General features: G+C 48.9%; 1 long non-coding RNA gene across 1 annotated transcript; it reads right to left on the reverse strand.

The window, feature by feature from the left end:
• Positions 1-3,217: 3,217 nt before the first annotated feature.
• On the reverse strand, positions 3,218-10,129 carry LOC121132887. The gene is made up of 3 exons (XR_005869592.1): positions 9,634-10,129; positions 5,341-6,212; positions 3,218-4,356 (listed from the first exon to the last, which is right to left on the reverse strand). It is a non-coding gene; the product is annotated as an uncharacterized LOC121132887 (long non-coding RNA).
• Positions 10,130-20,518: the final 10,389 nt, after the last annotated feature.

The following is a 20,518-nucleotide window of genomic DNA, read 5'->3' on the forward strand; positions in this document are numbered from 1 at the left end:
TGTCACCTCCAGCGCCGTTCTGGAAGCTTCTCAGAGCACGCTTGCCAAACCCAAATCCGACTGCAGAGCAGACAGCCAAACTTTTTTTTTTTTTAATGAAAGGCCTCAGCAGAGAAAGGTGAGGCGGCAAACCCAGAACCGCACTCTTGCACGCAGTAGGTGCTCGGTGGTCATTTTCTAAGTGGATCAGCGAATGGGCACAGAGGAAGCAGTGTGGGGATGACGCCGGCTGGCCGTGCAGCCTGAGGACTTTGGACGAAGTGCCCCTGGAGCCAAAGTCACCCCATGGGGGAAAACCAGCTGGATGGCTTCTTAAAGACTTCATTCACCCTCGGCCAAGACGACCGCGCTCCACAAGGCTTCCAGTCATCCTTGACACGCCAGGGTCAAAGGTGAGGAAGCATTTTGAAGCTATGAAAAAAGGTTGGCCCCGTCCCTGGCTTCCCAGCTCTGCCCAGCGGCTCTGTGACCCTGTCCCCTCTGCAGCACACACACGTTTTCTCCTGCCCAAGAAGCGGAGCAGCTGGGGGGTTTGGCCACTTAGTTAATGACAGTATCCGTGACCACAGATGCTGGGCAACTTTTCCAAGCACACTCCTCTGGTGTTGATGCCTTGGATCCTCCCCAACAGCCTCTCTTTATACTGCTCAGTTTGGAGCGCCAAGGAAGGTCCAGGTTCCCCTAAGGCCATATAGCGAGTGCGCTGGGCAGTAGGTGTTAAAAACAGATCTGAGCAGCATCCCAGAGCCGGTCACCATTCCCCTGCTGTCCTTACTCCCTTGGCCCAGCACACTACCTTGGAGCCATTCACTGTATACCCCCTCCTCTCTCTCCCTCTTTCCCTCACTCCATCCCATCAACCCCACCCACCACCTACAGATGTTGATCTGTCATCAATGGATCTCATGTGTTGCTACTGGTCGGGCAACAGTCCAAAGAAGGCACTAGCAAAAGGGAAGGGAGAGACGTGACACGCCGTATTGGCTAGGCCGTCATGCAGATTAGACAAGACACGCGGAGAAAGCAGGGACGGCTAACTGAGAGCGGCCGGGCCTTCTGTGGCGTGGAGAATGAATGTGCAGAGGGTCTCACTGCTACCCGTCTCTGCTGCTGCCTCTCTGACCTCACCCCAGCACTCGTCTTGCCTCCTCTCTCCACCCTGGCAGGGCCTGAGAAAGCCTCCCTCCTCTGAGTCACTCTTTCCTCAAACCTCCCCTTACTCCTGGAGAAGACGGCATCCTCTCCAGGGCACAAACCTGACTGATGGAAGAAAGGCAACTGGGTTTCCTGTGACAGCTACCTGGCCCAGAGTGACGTGAGGCCTTGATTGCCCTGGTTAGGAGAATTATAAGCAGACAATCCACATCTTCCGCAGCTTCGTTACCCCACACTGCATGACGGGTGGAACCTGCTCCTGGGGAGACTCTCTTGTAAATCTGCAAACTCTGTGTCTTTCTTGATCTTGTTTTCACCCGCATAAAATCAACTATCAGCCCACAAGCCACTGCCAGGGGACACAATGGAGTCTTTGTGTTCCCATCTGGGGCAGAAGGAAGGAGAGCGGCTTTGATCCATAAATAATACACGCGGTAGTTGGGACTTCCCAAAACAGCGTCGGACACAGCCCTGAGACTGAGCTGTGTGACAGACCCTTGCTCTGCAATTCTCGCTGCAGCTGATCTAGCCAAGCTTCTATAGGGTCGCCACTCCTCCAAAGCAGAGTTGAGGGCTCGAAGTCAGAACGAAAGAAACAAAAAGAGACCTCATTTCCTTCAGGGTTTGAAGCATCTATGTCAGGTGCACACCCGGAAGTCCCTTCTTCCCTTTAGGACAGGCTTCGTCAGCCGGATGTTTTCTGGAACTAAAACAGCTAACGGTAAAGATGAACCATGACAGCAGTTAGCACTGCCCACCGACGTCCATTGTGGGCTCCCTGCCGCTCATAAGAGATTGGCTTTTCTGGACCTTTTGTAATGGGAATCCCCACATAGCAAAGGTCTGGGCTTGGGATATCTCTAACAGCTGCGCAGAACGTGATGGACTGAGGTGAGACCCTTATATGTGTTTGCCCCCTTGTCTAGTGACCTGCTTTACCTGTCTGGGTCCCAGAATGAGAGCACAGAAAGCCCCAGAAGTCACTATGGCTCCCAGAAGCCACGCAGGACAAGCAGAAGCCAAGTGAAGAGTGAGCGAGCCTGTCGGGCTCGGCAGCATCAGGCACCCAAACTCACTCTGGATATCCATGCTGTACTGGCTCCTATTCTAAAACCTTCCACCATGGGAACTCCTTCTGTGTCCAGCACGACCACTGGGATCATGGTTGTTGACAGACCCAGACATAAATAAAGAGGGACAGGAAATGGAGTAGGGTTTCACGAATATGCGTCCATCAACTTTTCTGCCACTGTGGAAAACACTTGAGATAAAAGATTCAAGGAGGAGGGACCAACTTTAGCTCTGCCTGGGAGGTTTCAGTCCACGGTTAGTTCACCCCATGGATTCGGGGTCATCAGAGATGCAGCACAGCATAGTGAGGGTATGTAGCAGAGGGGACTACTGATGTCTTGTCAGCCAGAAGACCAACAGGGAATGGGAGAGACCGGGGTCCCAGTATCTTAGAAGGGCACCTCCCCAGTGGCCTCGTGAGTGGGATGATACCGTCAGTTTGACATCATCTAGAATAACCTAGGAGACAAAATTCTCGATATGCCTGTGAGGAATGTGTGTGGCACCATCATTCCACGGCCTGGGGTCCCAGGCGGAATTAAAAGGGAGCTCAACACCAGAATCCACCTCTCTCTGCTTCTTGGCTGAAAATTCAGTGTGACCAGCTGCCTCGTGCTCAGACTGCCCATGCCGTGCCTACCATGTGACCAGCCATGCTCAGACTGCCCATGCCGTGCCTACCATGTGACCAGCCATGTTCAGACTGCCCATGCCCTCCCTACCATGTGACCAGCCATGCTCAGACTGCCCATGCCCTCCCTACCATGTGACCAGCCGTGTTCAGACTGCCATGCCCTCCCTACCATGGTGGGCTCTGCAGCAATGGGAAATAACTTGAATGTCTTACTTCCTCCCTCCAGGTCCCACTCTGGAAGGATCTATTATGCTCAGTAGTGCCACTGACTGGGGGCCGTGAGAAACATGGACTGTTATTTCATAATAAGAGCGCTGGAAACTCAGAGTCACCAAAGGAGGCAGTTTTTTTGTTTGGGTTTTTTTATTTGTTTTTTGTTTTTTTGTTTTTTCTTTTCATGGCAATGCTTCAGCTCAGAATCAAGCTGATCAAACACAGAAACAAGTTTTTACGACCAGTTTTATTTGGTCCCTTCTTCCCTTTCTTCACTGACTGAGTCATAGGTGGGGGACAGGGGTGGGAGTCACTATCTTACCCGTTGTCTTTGTCTTCTCTTTCCTTCTGCTCCCCGTGTTTACCTGATTCCTAACAATGACTCTGTGTGGGTCCATCCCTACCTTCTGCATCCTGTTTACTTTAAAGCTTATCAGATATGTGACATCGCAGGCTAGTTATTTTACTCTGAACTTACTTTCAGTTTGGGTTGGGGGGATGACTAGACTAGCTTAGTGTGGGAGGCAGCGTGAGTCCGGTGTTTCTGTTCATCTGTAATGCGACCTGAGATGACTCACATCACCTTTGGAAAAAATGGACCATTGTTTTATTTATTATAGAGAGCAAGCCTTTAAGGCGAGGATCTTTGAGGGACACTCAAGACTCGTGCTGTGCCCTTAAATACTGTTTTATATTCCTAATTGTGCGTCTTGATGGAAATGCTATTTCCCTGTTCCTAGAAACTGGCATGCATTGAAAAATGTGACCGTGTGTCCAATGGGAAACAGGCAAAGGACAGTGTCTCTGGAGAGCTTAAAACAGTGCAAGAGCCCCATGGGTTTCCTGTCTGTGTCCCGGGCTTCCAGTAGCCTGGATTTCATGGGCTGAGAGCTTAGGCTATTCGTTGCTAAGTACAGGGATCAGCACTTCCCTGGCATCCAAAACAGCTGTCAGCTTGAGGGAGGACAGGGTTTAAGTTGCATTCTAGAAGCCCAAGGTGTGCAGATCATCCCAAAAGACACACACTGGAGATGGCCACACCCATCAGTGTCCTTCTGCTTCCGGGGCTCAGAAATGGAATTCTATTTTCAATCATATCCGAAGACACAGTCCTCTGGTTTTGCAAATGTTGAAATCTCCCCCATGCCGTGGGCTCAGCCTACGCTGAGGGTCAGCAGAATGTTTTGGTCTCTGCTCTCCCGGTCCTAGCTCACTGATTTTGGTGAGAGGTCTAGCATCTCTGTTATTCTCCTTGTCCTTGAAAGACTGGAGGTGTATAGGATCTGGAAAGAAAGCAGGTTTATTTTGCTTATGCTTAAGATGAGGGATGGGTGGATCCTGGTATGTTCCCGAGGCCAGGCTTGCCCAGCCCAGCTCTCTGCGTAATGAGAAGAGAGCCATGGGTGGCGAGGAACCATAAGAACCCACAGGCAGACGTGGGACAGCAGACAACTGTCCTGGAAGAGGTCACATCTGGACACGGTTAACAAATACAAGATGGCTTTGCCTGTACAAATTCTGTCGTGCCTCTTCCAGGGGTCCCACAGAGATGAGACAGCGGTGTGCCTCCAGGAAAGCCAACTCCCAACCTGATAAGCTTTGGTGACAGCACTCCCGGCTGGGTCTTTTTTTTTTTTTTTTTTTTTTTTCTCAGTCCCAATGGATTCTGACGCCTGTATTACTTACCTCAAGGACAGTCATCTTCAAAGGCATTCACTAGCCAAGGGTATTCGAATTAATCATAAGGTTACACACTCTGGGCTCATCCCCCCACCCCCACCCCCACCCCAGGCTTTAAAGTACAGCTCAACACTCGGGATGTAAAAGCACACAAAGCCTCCGAGGAAAAAGAATATTTGCACGCAAAAACCGAGCTGAATTGAATCGGGATTTTCTATCTTCATCTCTGTACCAAGGGCTCTTTGGGAATCAATGCAAACTCTAAGAGTAAAAGCTGGGCCTGGGCACAGATCTCCTTTATGTGTGCTTAGTTTCCATTCTGACTCAGGAGGCATAAGCAGGCTCCTTCAACATTGGGTGTACCAGCGTTTGCATCTTTTTATGACTTCTCCTGGGGGAGGGGGGAGTCATAATAGCGTCAGCCTCATGCTACAGGTGAGCCCAGAGCTCTAGCCTCTGAGTTCCGCCAGAGCCAGGCAAAACCAGAAAGATGCTGCCAGGCCTCTGGGGACAGCAGACTCCAAGAATGAGCCCCACATCTGAAATACCCGTAACCTTTGAAACTTAATACACCTTATTCCACTCACAGAGTAAGGCAGAGCCGTCACTTTCCGGCACCAATGTTGATGAGATTTAATCTGGTGGCTTGGATGCAGCTATCCAGTAGAGAATGGATCCAACAGTCCCACAGTCTGGGATCTGCAATTCTTTTCAGGGAAGGCTCTTCTGTTTTGTTTTGGGTTTTGTTATTGCTTGACTATTTTATTTCGAGCTCATTTCAGCTGTACTCCAGATGCCTTTTTCATACCCAACTCAGCACGTATAACTTTCTTCCCAAAAATGTGTGGAGGGTCTTCCATCACATGCCCCGTCAAAGAAGAGGCAGGAAGACCACAGCTAGTTCATCCGGGTGGGCTTCAGCTCCCTGAGGCCAGGTACACCTGCTGTGTGTGCTGCTTAGTGGCTGCAGACCTCAGACCCTCTCTAAAAGCTGGGAGCAGTGGGAGCTTTCTGGTAGTGTGGTTGTACAGGAGAAGTATAAATGGCATGTGGCACCTAGTAGGCACTTACAGTTGTTACTATGATTCACCTAGTAGGCGCTTCAATTGTTATGATGATTTCCTGCCTATGTGCTCCTCCATTTGGTACCTGGTGACCTTGTACCTGTTAGTGTTTGTCGTTCTTAGGAGACGAACCACATGGGCTGCTTTCAATTCTGGGAGCTTTGATGGGATGTGGGGTGGGAATCAGCAAGGGTTCAGGAGTTCTCGCCTAGGACAGAAACTCTCAAGAAAGGCTGGATCGCAGGCCTCACGGAGAGAGATGCACAGCTCCTTCAAACCTGCCGGAGGTTTGCGATGATTAATCTTCATTGTCAACCTGAGCAGGCTTAGAATCCCAGTGGAAACACGCCTCTAGGTCACCAGTGAGGGTATCAGCTGAGTAAGGAGGACCTACCCTGAAAGAAAAAAAAAATGAGGAATGACACAAAGACTTCGTATTAATTATGAAAGCTCGGCCTGTAGCTTATGCTTGTTCCTAGCTGGATCTTATAACTTAAATTAACCCATCTATATTTGTAATGTGTATTTTTCTGGTTAGCCTGGTCCCAGAGCCGTGTCAGTCCCAAATGAACACACAAGACGCTATATATCAATTATGATGCTGTTGGTCATTTGCTATCATTTCTCATTGGCTAGCTCTGACTCAGTTATTGACTCATAGTTACTAACATATATTTTTATAAGGACTTATCTTTCCAAGGACGCCCTCCTGACGTGTCCTTTCTTCCCGGGAAATCACATGGTGACCACTCTCTTAACTACATTTCCCAGAATCCTCCTAGACGCCTAGTCCCACCTATCTTGCTTCCCTATTGGCCAACAGTGCTTTATTGACACATACACAGAAGGACTTCCCCCATCACCTCCTCTTTTCTGTCTAAATAAAATCAAAGGTTTTAACTTTAACATAGTCAAATGATATATAACAGAACAGTTATCAAGCAAGAACTATGGTTACAATATTTTGTCCATTAGCATTTAGTAAGATCTAAAGAAAGTATTTTATCATCTATCCTATCTGTGTGAGTCTAAAATCTTACATGTAGATTATCTTTTATCATAACTAAGGAAAGCTATAACTGTAACTATCTGTCTTCAACTCCACCAAAGATCACAGAAGGATAATATGTAAACACTAGAATTGACAAGAGACATCTCGCTACCTGAACAGTCACCAGAAATTCCTCTGTAACGTTGGGGCATCCATCTTCAGCCCATAGGCCACAGTGTGTCTGGAAGACTTCTCAGCAAAGCAAAAAATTTAAAACTGTCCATCTGTATTGGCAATTTGTAAATCATTTTTCTGTGTCCTGTAGAAAGTCTGGCAGACTCTTCCGGAACCCTTTAGGACTGTCCAAGTTCAGAAGTCACTTTGCTGTGGGTCCTGCATGTCCATTTTATACAGCATCAGTCAAACAGTCTAGGTGAGACCAATTTCTTGCGCAAAAGGCTAGTTTTGCCATGTTGAATGTAAGCACCATAAGGAGTTTCTTCGATGCCCATTATCTTCTCTGACATAGATTGGTGCTGCCAGGAGCAGACATTTTCCATGTCAAAAAAAAACCCTAAACCATTAAAATGCCATATATTCTGAAGGTCTTTGAAAGATTTGAAGAATATCTATCCATCTCAAATACATCTCTGTATATCTAGAAAACATAAGTAACCTAACTATAAGTTTTGACTATTATTAGATGTCCTTCTGTTTAATGTCAATAAAGCGCTGTTGGCCAACATGGAAGCAAGATAGGTGGGACTAGGCGTCTAGAAGGATTCTGGGAAATGTAGTTAAGAGAGTGGTCGCCATGTGATCTCCCGGGAAGAAAGGACACATCAGGAGGGCGTCCTTGGAAAGATAAATCCTTATAAAAATATATATTAGTAACTATGGGTCAATAACTGAGTCAGAGCTAGCCAATGAGAAACGATAACAAATGGCCAATAGCATCATAATTGACATAGCGTCTAGTGTGTTCATTTGGGACTGACGCAGCTCTGGGACCAGGCTGACGGGAGAAACACACGTCATGTAATCTACATTTGATCGCACGCTGTCACCCCCTTCCGTCTTGCACCCCACTTCATCTCCATGTCTCCTGGCGTCTCCCAGGTACCCAGATCCTTCCTCCTCTTCCTCTCTCTCCCTAGAAATCCCCCCTATACTCTCCTGCACAGCTATTGGAAGTTTCAGCTTTTTATTACACCGAAGGCCGCGATGCACTTTCACACAGGGGTACAAATGTCCCCCAACAAGAAGAAGGTGGTATTATCCTGCGCCTAAAGCCCCCAGAGGAATGAAAAGGAGAAAGCATAGCAAGCATGCGTGGTGCATGTTTTTAATCCCAGCCGTCAGGAGGCAGAGGCGGGCAGATCTCTGTGAGTTCAAGGCCAGCCTGTTCTACAGAGCGAATTCCGCTAAGACCAGAGCACCAGCACCCCTTGATTTGCTCTGTTTGGTGCGTGTCACATTCCGCATCCCTGCCCTCACACCTTCCTAAAAGCACTTCCTGTCACACCAGTGAGAGAAATGCAGGTGATCTGGTTTATCTCCAGCTGATCTCCTCCTACCAGAGTCCCTGGGGGAGAGGGAGGCTGCAACATTAATGCAGAAAGTAGCAAGAAATCACTGCCCCTGGAACTCCTGACAGAGCAGTCACAGAGGCCACGTATGAAGGCCTCTGAAGCACTCATAGACAGACCATCATGTCTGTGGACACGGGTCCATGGGAAGAACAGGCCACAGTCCCACACGTGATCTGCCATGGGGAAGAACAGGCCACAGTCCCACACGTGATCTGCCATGGGGAAGAACAGGCCACCTGTGATCCTCACATAAGATTAATATTGGCCTCATTACTGTATCTCCTCACTTGGGGTCTTGGGACTATTTCCTTCAGTGGCTATGCACTTCCTCTCTGTTTTATTAAAATGATCTTAAGATGCACACATTACTTTCCTAGTTTCATTTCTTTCCTTTCTCAGGTTAAATTACGGCTCTCTAATTAGAACACAAACATATCTGAAACAATCCTCAGGGAAATTTTATTGCTATCATTTTCAGTGAAATAGCCTTATTTTTCAAGAGATAGCCTCCCATCGCTCAGTTTCCCTTGGTGGTAATCAGTGGAATACGCCAAGGTTTTATTTAGTTCTGTATAGGGACCAAACTTTGGCTGAATGAACAGAATGGATGACCAGACTCAAGACGGGAAAAATGCAGGATTAGGCTTGTTTTTTAAACAAACGTACAAGAGCTGTTTGTCAGACACTCAATTCCAGTGTTGCTCCCGAGCCTATTGGAGATGTATTTTCTCTATCCTAATGACACATCTTATACTATAAAAACTTTGATCACTTTTATCTGGAAACCGTATGAGAGACCCACATGTATCTCACGAGCTTCGTGTAATGCTTCACCAAGACTGATGCGGAACACTGGATGACAATGAAGACAGGCTAAGAGAACCTGGAAGATCTCACTCAGCTATGGACCCAGAGAAGCCACATGAGACACAGCCAAGGTAGGCACAGCCAGCAATACACCAGCAAATCTTCTGGCCAGACGTTAGCAGCCAAGAAATCCACAGCAATCCTGGGTAAAAGAGGCAGCCAGAGAGAAGGCAGGGAGGGCCCTCTGGATAGGGCATTTCAGGTCCAGGAGCACGTGGCTCATCAGTGCTGTCCCCCACGCCCTTCCCACGTCTACTCTACCCTTGTGAAGCCTTCCCAGAGGAGAGTGCACACAGTAGGGTTCTCTCCCAGAGGTGGCATTGTCCAAGGGGGCCCTGATGTGGGTAAAGCAGTCAGCGCGCCTACCTTGTCAACAGACATGCACAGTGTCTTTCCCAGGAGATGGAGCTCACCACGCACCATGACCATGCGCGGTGGGCAGCACCAGCTTTCCACCTGACGGCACCCCCAGATGATGCCTCAGCTTCCCTGTTGGGAGGACCAGAAAAGGTCCGAGCAGCTGCACATATTCACACCCAGAGCTGAGGGGTCCTCCCCGGCCCCTCCGGGAGCAGGGCCCAACTTTCCTCAACCTGATCAGACCCTACGACACTTTCCAGCTTGAGCCAAAGCGCAGCAGCGCCTTGAAGACTCCACTTGGTATTCTACTGCTCTAGGCTTCAACTCTTCCCCCAGGCAGGAATCATAGCCCCGATCCAGTCTCCAACATTTCCCGGGATCTACAGAGTCCGGTCTCAAGTACATCACCGCATCTCCTCTACACGGGCTCCTGGCACCGGGTCGGATGCCGTGTGGACCTTAAGCTTCTAGCACCTCCTTTCGACCTCAGTTTCCGTCCCGGGGAGCATTCTAAAGACTGTCACTTCTTCACTTCTCCCTGCTCCTAAGCTGGGAGCTCTCTGTACGTAACCCCGCCCCCTCACCGCCCACCTCCTTCCTCTCATCAGCACCCTCCAACGCAATGCTCAGCTCTTTGCCTCCGGCCCAGCTGTCTTAACCATTTGGTGTTGCTATAACAGACTACCTGGAGCTGGGTACTTTATTTTAAGAAGAAGTTAATTTATCTCTCGTGCCGGTTCTGGAGATTTCAGGTCAGGCTGCAGGCATCTGCTATCGGTGGCCAGGGCCTCCTGGCAGGTGATGTCGTAGAGGTGGGACCTTGTGCCGAACAGACCGCACAGGTAGAACAGGAAAGCCAGAGGCTGTGGGGAGAGCAGACTCAGTCTTTTTATAATAGTGGAACCGGTTCCCCCTTGTGTGAACCAGTTTGTCCTAGATCAGAATCAACAGACTCCGAGCCCACAGGACCCACTAGGTCCATCCCCTTCTTAAAGATCCTGCTGCTTCATGTCACCACACAACAGGGTGTGATTCCAACACAGGAACCTCTGGGGACCCTCCCGGGTATCATATCCAAACCGTAATCCCAACCCACATAACATAAGCCTGTCTTTCTGGAGCACCCATGCCCCTCCACCCACTGCCGAGGAACCAAGCCTCCAGCCTGAAATGGCACCCTGGCGCTCCAGCCTGTTGCAGACCTCAGGCCTACAAAGGAGCTAGCTGCCCCCGTGCGGGCCCCTGTGCTGCCCCGTGCGGGCCCCCGTGCTTGCCCCATGCGCGCCCCCCCCCGTGTTTGCCCCGTGTGGGCCCCCGTGCTCCCCCCCCGTGCTTGCCACGTGCTGCCCTGTGTGGGGGGGTCCATGCTTGCCCCATCCGGCCCCCCCCGTGTTTTCCCCGTGGGGGCCCCCGTGCTTGCCACGTGCCGTGAGCCTCCATCCCTGTACTGCTCTCAGGAGTCTCACCCACCCAGTCCTGCGACAAGCCTGTCATCCCTAAAATGCTGCCACTGAGCTTAAGCCACCTTCTCTAGACCTTGAACCTGTCTAGTCAGGTAGTTATTTCCTCTTGGTCCAGGTACTGCAGGAAGGGGCCAGGAAGGCGCTCTGTTGTAAATACATGGAAGTTGCAGGTGCCTTGAGAACCAGTGCTAGCCGGAAAGCCTGCTTGCAGCCGTAGGAGATGGCCAATGCCAGGAGTGAAGAGAGTTAAGCACACAAGTAAATGGACGGACTTATGAATCAATGTATGCTCAAAACTCAGATGCTTAAAAAGTCTTGGGGGCAGCAGGGCATGGTGGCACACGCCTGTAATCCTAGCACTTGGGAGGCAGAAGCATGTGGATCTCCATGAATGTGAGGCTAATCTCCTCTATAAAGAAACCCAGGCTAGTCAAGGCTACACGGTGAGACCCTGCAAAAAAATGTGATAATAACTCTCAGGCACATTCCCCTAGGTTTCCAAAACTACAATTATTACTCAAGCTCACACATAGTCACTGACCAATACATATGCATTGCAGTACAAAGTTTTCATCGGAAATGTCCCAATAATCTTCAGATCGTTTACAAATACGTAAGACATGCATGGCTTCTTCTTGGCTTACAGAGCTGTCTTAGAATGAGTGATGGTTTAGCACGGACTTCCCTGAAACGTCCCTTCCCACTTTATTACACAGTTGTTAGGTGACTTCCCTGAAGAGAGAGCATCAGGTGTCATCACCGATGAACTTGATGGTACAGAAACCATTTCCACTTTGAACACCAACTAAGGAAGAGTGTTCCAGCCTCAGTCATACTAGCAAGCCAAACCATGGAACCGTTTATACTGAGAAGTCATGTTGGATTGTTTGGATGAACTTTATCTGCAGAGGCCTATGCCCCCCCCCATCTAGTTTCAGAAGTCAAAGTGTTTAACTGCCTTTATATTTGTTTTTTTTTTTCTTTGCTTTCCCCTCCAAACCACAAGGACATTTTCATACAACTCAACAGACAAATTGATGACTTTCCCCCTTAGCGTGGCTACTTTTTGTCTCCGTTTCAGATCCTATAGCTTACGTCTTGTGTAAACATTGTCTTCCAGCTTGCCTTCAATGCTCCATCTACTTAATTCTATAGGACCCTGTGGGCTCAGAAGTATCTACTCTGAGTGAGGCAGCCCTGCCTGTTAGATCCAGGATCAAAATCGTGTCTGCTCTCCGCGGGTTTGCAATGCAGCAGAAAGGGAACAACAATCACAGAGAGGACACTGTGTGTGATTTAGAGGCAAAGAGACAAGCCGGGCGGTGGTGGCCCACGCCTTTAATCCCAGCACTCGGGAGGCAGAGGCAGGCGGATCTCTGTGAGTTCGAGGCCAGCCTGGTCTACAGAGTGAGTTCCAGGACAGCCTCCAAAACAATACAGAGAAACCCTGTCTCGAAAAACCAAAAAAAAAAAAAAAAAAAAAAAAAGAATGCTGCCGACAGAGGACGGGTCCAGGCCAGAACATCAGGTCTTTCTCCTGCTCCTAGCATGACTGTCTTTCTTCCTGCTCTAGGGAAAGTCTCCATCTTTTGGGCAGAGAGCAGCGTTTGTCAAAGCGAGTTCTCTGCTGTTCACCCCCTTTCCTGGCACAGATCTGTCAGAGGGTACATGCAGACGTTCCCTCAAGCAGAGCACAGAGCAGCCCTCGAACCTGAAGATGCTCCCAATTGTCAGTTTTCATAGCGTTTGACTTTCTCTCCTGGTCATCTGATGCATATTACAGTGACAGATTTCCACATTCCATTATACGTATCTATTCTATGTTAACTATATTTTATTACGTGGCTATAATAATTATGGTCGTTTTTGATGATTTTAAAACCGTATCAATCAAAAAACCTGGAAACTTCTTGATGGCAGAAAGGACATACTCTCTCTGCAGATTTACACTGACATTGTGGATACTGAATGTGTGTCGTGTAGGAAAAATTCCCATTAGAACCAATTTTCTCAGCCCAGGGGTGTGGCTCAAGGCTAGAGCACTTGTGTGTCATGCATGAGGTCCTAGGTTCCATTTCCTGCGCTGCAAAAGAACAGAAGTTATTATTTTCCAATCGCTCAGATTATGTCCCCCACATCTGCAAAACCATCTCCAGAGTCTTGAATTTTGCTTTTCAAATCAATTACTACACTTTCTTATGAGAAAGGGATGGAGTTGGATTGATAATGATTGAAACTTGACTACCTTGATTTGCAAGTTTTAAAAAAAGTTTCAACAGAAGTATGCTTTGAATTAAAACAACAGACTAGATTACAATGACCCACCCATGAGGTTATCTTGTACTAGAAGTTCTAGAAGACATCTCTATGACCATCAGATGGATTAGAAGGTGTGGAGAAATTGTAGGGTTCTTTCTACATATCTCTCACTGAAAATCATCACCTAGGCAGTGGTGGCCCACACCTTTAATCCCAGCATTTAGGAGGAAACGATCTCTTAGTTCAAAGCCAACCTGGTCTATCTACAGAGCAAGTTCTAGGACAGACAGGGCTACATAGAAAGTCCCTGTCTCGAGTCTCTCCCTGTCCCCTGTCCAGTCTCTGTTTCTTGATCCACTCAGATGAGAGCAGGCTCCCACAACTATGCCTTCCTTCTTAGCGATGACAGGCTGATCCCTCGAACCTGAAGCCGAAACAAGCCCTTCCTCCCTTAGGTGGCTTTCTCCAGGCATTTTGTCATGGAGGTGAGAAGAGAAACTCTAAGCCTTTAGTAGACAGAACAATATCTCCCAAGATCTAAAACGTGGATGATTTAGCATTTTTAAATCAAATGTGGTGGTGAAATCCTATAATCCCAGAACTCGGGAGGGAGAGGCAGGAGGATCAGGAGTCCGATTTTAATCCTGAATATAACAACTTTGAGATGGGCCCGGGCTTCCCTGAGACCCTGTCTCCAAAAAAACAAAAGGCTTTTTAAATATTAAAATTAGTGCTATTTGTACCTAGAACTCATGACACTATCAGTAATGACTTGTGTTTTCTTGAAAGAGTCAAATTGCTGTTTCAAGATTGAACAGTTGGTCCCTCTGGGATTTTTAAAAACAGGATTTTACTGCATAGCCTCAAATCTGGCCTCAAACACTCTGTCCTCCCGCCTCAGCCTCCCAACTAGAATTACAGGCACACGTCACCACATCCAGCCCTAGATGATTTTAAGTTCATCCACAGAGACTCTGTGTGTGTGTGTGTGTGTGTGTGTGTGTGTGTGTGTGTGTGTGTAAGACCCTCTCCTGCATATTATCAAGTCCTGTTCACTACACAGTACCAGGTATTCTAGGCAGTGTGCTGGGGTCCATTACGATGGCTCCACTCCTTTTTGACTAAAGGTCAGAGAGTTCAAAACTGTCTTTATACCTGAGACTAAGCCTGGTGGCAGTTGTCTTATTCTAAATAACAACAGTGTAACGTGTAGTTTTCCCTGCCAACTGTCTGGGCCCTGCCAAGCTGTCTGAAGCCCCCAAATAACACACGGGACACCATATTAATTATGAAGCTGTTGGACATTTGCTATTGTTTCTCATTGGCTAGCTCTGACTTTGTTATTGACCCATAACCACCAATATATATTTTCATAAGGACTTATCTTTCCGAGAACGCAGACTTGCATCCCCTCTTCCTGGGAATCACGTGGCCACGGCTCAGTTCAATACATTTCCCAGAATCCTCCTAGACTTCTAGTCCCACCTATCTTGCTTCCCTATTGGCCAACAGTGCTTTATTGACATATACACAGGACTTCCCCATCACAACAGACTTGGGCTCAGGTGTGTTTACTCTTGACCCTGAAGGTCTGATAACAGGTGTGTCTACCAAATACCTGGAGGATTAGGGAAAGTAAGTCTGTTTGCCCCTTACACACGATCATAGAGGTCTTCTGCCATTGTCCCCATTTTTGGTAGGGTACTTAAGCATGTTATGTTAAAAGAACAGACTAAGGGTGTTCGGCGTTCAGCATGCGTGCAGTATGGACTGAGTGGCCCTCCTGACAATATTCCCGTGGCCCCGTCTTGTCTCTTAATTCCCTTAGCTATTCCTTCTTGGTCCACACTCCCCCTCTCAGGTACGAACTATGGGCTGTCTGGGCTGGCTCTGACTGCAGCCTAGAGAAAACACAGCTTCCACACAGCAGTAAATCATATTTACATCATTCATAGAATTTAAAGGAAATGTTAGTGCACGTACACAGAGCGCTGCCTGTTTTGCAGGATTCTCTTTTGGTTTCTGTAGCCCCTGCTTTGTGTGTTTCGAAGAAATTTCAAACTCCCCGATAGAACCAGAGGCTTCTCGGAGCAAAGAGAAGCAAGGCTAGCCTGTCATCCCCTGTACCTGCTGGCACCGCCTGACGAATTTACCTTACGACTTATATTTTTGTAAAAGTATCTATGGTGCTACCACGGCTCGTCTGGTGCCATCTACAACCACCGAGGACACAATGGAGAATTCTGGCTCACAGCTCTTGCCGGACAGTATGCTAGCATTGGACCCTGTATGGACACGCTGTAGTACCGTGGCAGCACTGCCTGGAGCTCCTCCATGTTCTGTCCATGCAGGTGACTGTGTCACTAGGAGAACTGCAAGGAGTCGGCTGTGGTCTGTCCCACCACTGTCATTCCCGGATATCACACAGCCGCTCCTGCGCGGCCGGTGCTCCGTGGTCCAGCCTGTGGGTACTTTGGGCTCTGCTATGCATCTCCGTCTCAGGGACTACAGTCACGTCTTACTACAGAGAAAGGGTTTCCAGAACTCCCCATGGTGCCCTGTTCTAGTCAGTGCAGTGAATTTTGTCAGCACACCAAAAGTATATGGAACACTTTGAAAGAACGGACCCATAGTCTCAGGCTCCTTCACCCATTGTTCTTATCTCTGAAGTGTGGTGAGGAGCCTACCACACTTCTGGGACGTCCTTCTGTGTGTGTGTGTGTGTGTGTGTGTGTGTGTGTGTGTGTGTATGTGTGTATATATATATGTGTGTATATATATGTGTGTGTATGTATATACATATACATATATATTCTCTTATTGGTTGATTAATAAAACGCTGATTATCCCTCCGACAGACAAGAAGATAGGTGGGGCTGCCAGACCAGAAGACTGAGGTGAGGAGACAGACTGAGGCAGGGAGGAGACGCCACATAGAGACCAGAAAGACAGGATGCTCCAGGCGTTCTCTGGCGAGATAAGGCCGTGTAGGAATACATAGACTAGTAGTTACGGGTTAATAATTAGAGAGAGCCGGCGGCCAGCAAGAAGCCCTAGCCGTCGGCCAACAGTTAAACAATTAATATGTCTCCATGTGCTTATTTGGGGGCTGAAGGGCGGCGGGACCTGGTGGGGCAGAAGCCTCCATCTTCGAGGATCAGATGAGGACAAACACACAGGACTCGTACATCCTGAAGTGTGGGGATGTGGGCTTCGCGTGGCCGGAGCTCTGGGTCTAGAGGAGACAATGAAACGCTGTACCCCCCCCCCATCTCTCGGTGACACTGGTCCAGGCCCCACCTACTGGGATCTCCTATCCATCTGCTCCTGGTCAGCTACAAACTTGGCTGCTTCAGTCCTTTGGGGGTTTTTTGTTTGTTTGTTTGTTTGTTTTTTTACTTTAAGAAATTTAGTCCACTGAATTCAGTCTACTGTCTACCAAGTGCAGGTACGGGAAGGTGTGATAAAACGATATCCGTGTTTTGCTTTGTTTGTTTGTTGTTTTTAAAGAAATGTTCTGCTTCTCTTTATTTCCCTGTCTAGCTTCTGAATGTCCAGGTATCTAAACCACACACACTTCTCTTCTGAATCACGACTGCAGCATGCCAAGTCTGTTTGTGGTGGAAAGAAAAGTCTCGCTCCGAGAGTTGGACAGTCGGCTCTAGAATGGATTCTTCATAAAAGGGGGCAAGTTGCTGCCGGAAGAGAGGCTCGCTGAAGGCGGGGAAACAGAGACGTTTGCCCAACAGGAGTACTCGGGGCCTGAGGCTGGGGCTGGGGTGACCTGAATTTGCCAAGGCACCAGAGCGTCACTGCCTGTCCCCAGAATTCAGCAGCAGGACCTCCACACATAGGGCAGACTCCAGGCTCCATCTCTCCAAGCACAGACCCAGGTCCTGGGACTGAACCAGGCTGAGTTCACAGACCCCGACCCAGGGGATAAGGCTGGACGCATGGAGACAGGTGTGGCTGCCATTCTAGGACTATGGAGTCAGGCTGGGATGGCCTGGCGCTGGCAGCATAGGGGAGGCCAGTGCTGGGAGAGAGAAACGTCAGCTTACGGGAAGGACTTCGAAAGTTTCTACTCCCGAGTAAATGCAAGTTAAACAAGACCCAGCACTGCCTCTACGTTAATGCTAGTGTCAGGAATCTGGAAGAAGGAGCTGGAGAGATGGCTCAGCGGTTAAGAGCACTGGCTGCTCTTCCAGTGGACCTGGGTTCAATTCCCAGCAACCACATGGTGGCTCACAACTGTCTGCAACTCCAGTTATAGGGATCTGATATCCTCATACATACATACATGCAGGAAAATGCCAGTTCACGTTAAATAAATAAGTAGACTCTGGAAGAAACCATGGCAAGTGAAAATGCCTCTGGAATCGTGACAGAGAGACGAGTGCCGGCTTCAGATGGGCGCGTGAATTCAGATTAGGGGGGAAGAGCAACACTAGGATCCAATTAGACGGCAGACTGTTGACCTTGTGACAGCTGAATTCACACCCCCATCTGGATATGCAAGCCCTAAGTATCTGGGAACGTATCCGCGGGAGCTTTCACCTGGAGTAGACAACGACTTTGTGTGGGGGACTCTGCGGTACCCAGAGCCGATGGCTGAGAAGCACGCTCTCGTCCCCCGCCTGGTCACCCGGTCACGCCAGCTTTCTGTGACTACCACTGTTTTTGTCTCCTTGTGGCTGAGTCCAGGCCTTGAACGGCTCCTTCTGGAGGGAACACATCTTGTCTGCTTGTCTCATGCAGAGACCTGGAAGCCCTTTCCAAATGATGCCTTGTCTCTGGCCGCGGGATCCCTGTGCAAATGTTAATTAAGGGTTCGTGCACTGCAGTCCTGGGTCATTATCCCCTGGATGATGAAACAGGAGTCTCTTAAAATGTCACCGCCACTCAGGGCCAGGCTGCAGGACTCTCCTGCTGTGCCGAGCCACCCTGGCTAGACTCATCAGCACAGAGACAGTCTTTGGTGACATCCCTGCCACTGTGACCCCTCCCACACAGTGACTACAGTGACCCCAAAGCCCCGGGACCCCCGCCGCACGCTGCCTTCTCTCTGTAGGTACCACCACCACAATCTCCACACCCTGTCTCCTCTCTGTGTTCTCACAGGCACCCTACCTGCCCACCTGCCTCAGTTTCTTCCCTCCTACACACCTGTCCAGACTTTTGTCCCAGATGATGCCTGGGTGGCTTCTCCTTTGCTCAGGGATGGAGAAGGCTAGCAATTACTGACCACGGCTGACTGCCTGCTTCTGTCTAGCCCTGAGGACTAGACCCACAGGTTCTGGTGCGTGGACCGCCCTCACTTCCCTGGCTTCCCCTGAGCCTCCTCCGCCCTTCTCTCTACCTCCAGTCATAGCTCCAATGTGACTCCTCAGCTCAGAGCAAGGCTTGCTTTGAGAGGAAGGTCTCAGGGAGCAGGGAGCTTGACCATGTGCTCATCCAACTCTCATGGCGTCCTTGGCTCTGTTTCAAAAAACCGTCAAGCCTTTCTTTCGCTCAAGGTCATGGGGCCAGTGTGAGACCGGAACAGGACTCTTCAGAACCGGAAACAACCCAATTCAAAGGTTGCGCACCTCCCCTCTCTTCCAGTTCCCGGACCAGCTGTAACCGTCCAGAATGTGCAGGAGGTATTTGAGACGGTGACGCGGTGCTTGCTGAACGTGCGTAAGATCCTGGATTCATCCCCCAGCACCCTAAAAAATACAGTGTCCCCTGCCCTCCATCCACCCCACCCTGTCCGCTAAGTCCTCCAGATGTTGTCTCAACCTCACAGAACAGGTTGACATTCTACTCTGCAAGGACAAGCTCAGGTGCCAATAGCTGCCTACTTGCTCTTGGATCTCCTGTTGATGGGGGTTGGTCTTCTGTATATATGCTTCTCGTATTGGTCGATGAATAAAACACTGATTGGCCAGTAACCAGGCAGGAAGTATAGGTGGGGCTACCAGACGAGGAGAATTCTGGGTAGAGGACTCAGAGAGAGACTGCCAGGAGGAGATTCCATGTAGTGGCAGAAGGAGTAACATGCAGGGGCATTACTGGGTCAGCCAAGTTTAATTAGATTAATAGAAATGGGTTAATAATTAAGAGAGAGCTAGCCAACAAGAAGCCTGAGCCATCAGCCAAACAGTTTATAATTAGTATATTAGACTCTGTGTATTTATTTGGGGCTGAAGGGTGGTAGAACCAGGCTAGACAGAAACTCCAGCTACAGCCTATCACATCAGAGTGCTCAGAGCAGACAGCTAAAGGCAGGCAACCATCCTGTCTGTTTCCTATAAAAAACGGAAATGGCGGAAATGCGTTCGGAGAGCTCAAGTAAAAGCCCTCTCCTGCTGCAGAGTAAATGAGAGGTTGGAGACTTGACATGCCTTCTCACCACCCGCCAAATGCACTTTTAATTGCTGGCTCACAATCTGTTTTCCAGGGGAGTGTATGAATCACCTGCTTTCCATGAATCTGGCTCACTCTCTCCTGGGTCTATCCCTCGTATGCCTCTGGAGCTGTAGAAAAGCACTGGTGCTAGCAGCCTCCAGAGTTCTACCCCTGGGAGAGAGCATACAGAAATGGGAAGCTGTGTCCCTAATAATGGAAGTCTGCAGGCTGTGATGAGTAAGATGACATCAGCTCAAGACTCATCTTCTTTTCCCACGAGTAACTTTGCAGCCTCACTAAGGCAGGCAGGTAAGAAGGAACCTGAGTCTCTTCTTAAAGATCCCAGTGGTCATTCAGGGTCCACAAGAAGATCATGATTGGAAGAGAACAAGAAGCATCAAGCTAGGTGTAGGGGCTCACATCATAATCCCAGCACTTGGAAAGTTGACGCAGGAGAGTAAGGAGTTCAAGCCCAGCATGGGCTCCTGAGCGAATTCAAGGTCCATCTGGGATACATGAAGGCTTGTTACAGAAAAATAAATAAATAAAACAGCTGAAAGAGGCAAAAAGAGAAGAATTAAGCATCATGAGATGTAAACCACACTCATGAATGGGGCCATGTAAATATCTTTGTGGTAGTAGCTACTAGGCCACATCCATGTTGGCGACTTGCCACTCAAGACTACAAATAGCACGGCATCTTGGTAAACAAACCAGGGTGTTAAGCGGATGCACCATAGAATAAGGTGGCCTCAGAACGACACTGGATACCCTGACCA

Source organism: Mesocricetus auratus, unplaced genomic scaffold (genome assembly GCF_017639785.1).
Source record: "Mesocricetus auratus isolate SY011 unplaced genomic scaffold, BCM_Maur_2.0 Super-Scaffold_100018, whole genome shotgun sequence".
NCBI lineage: Eukaryota > Metazoa > Chordata > Mammalia > Rodentia > Cricetidae > Mesocricetus > Mesocricetus auratus.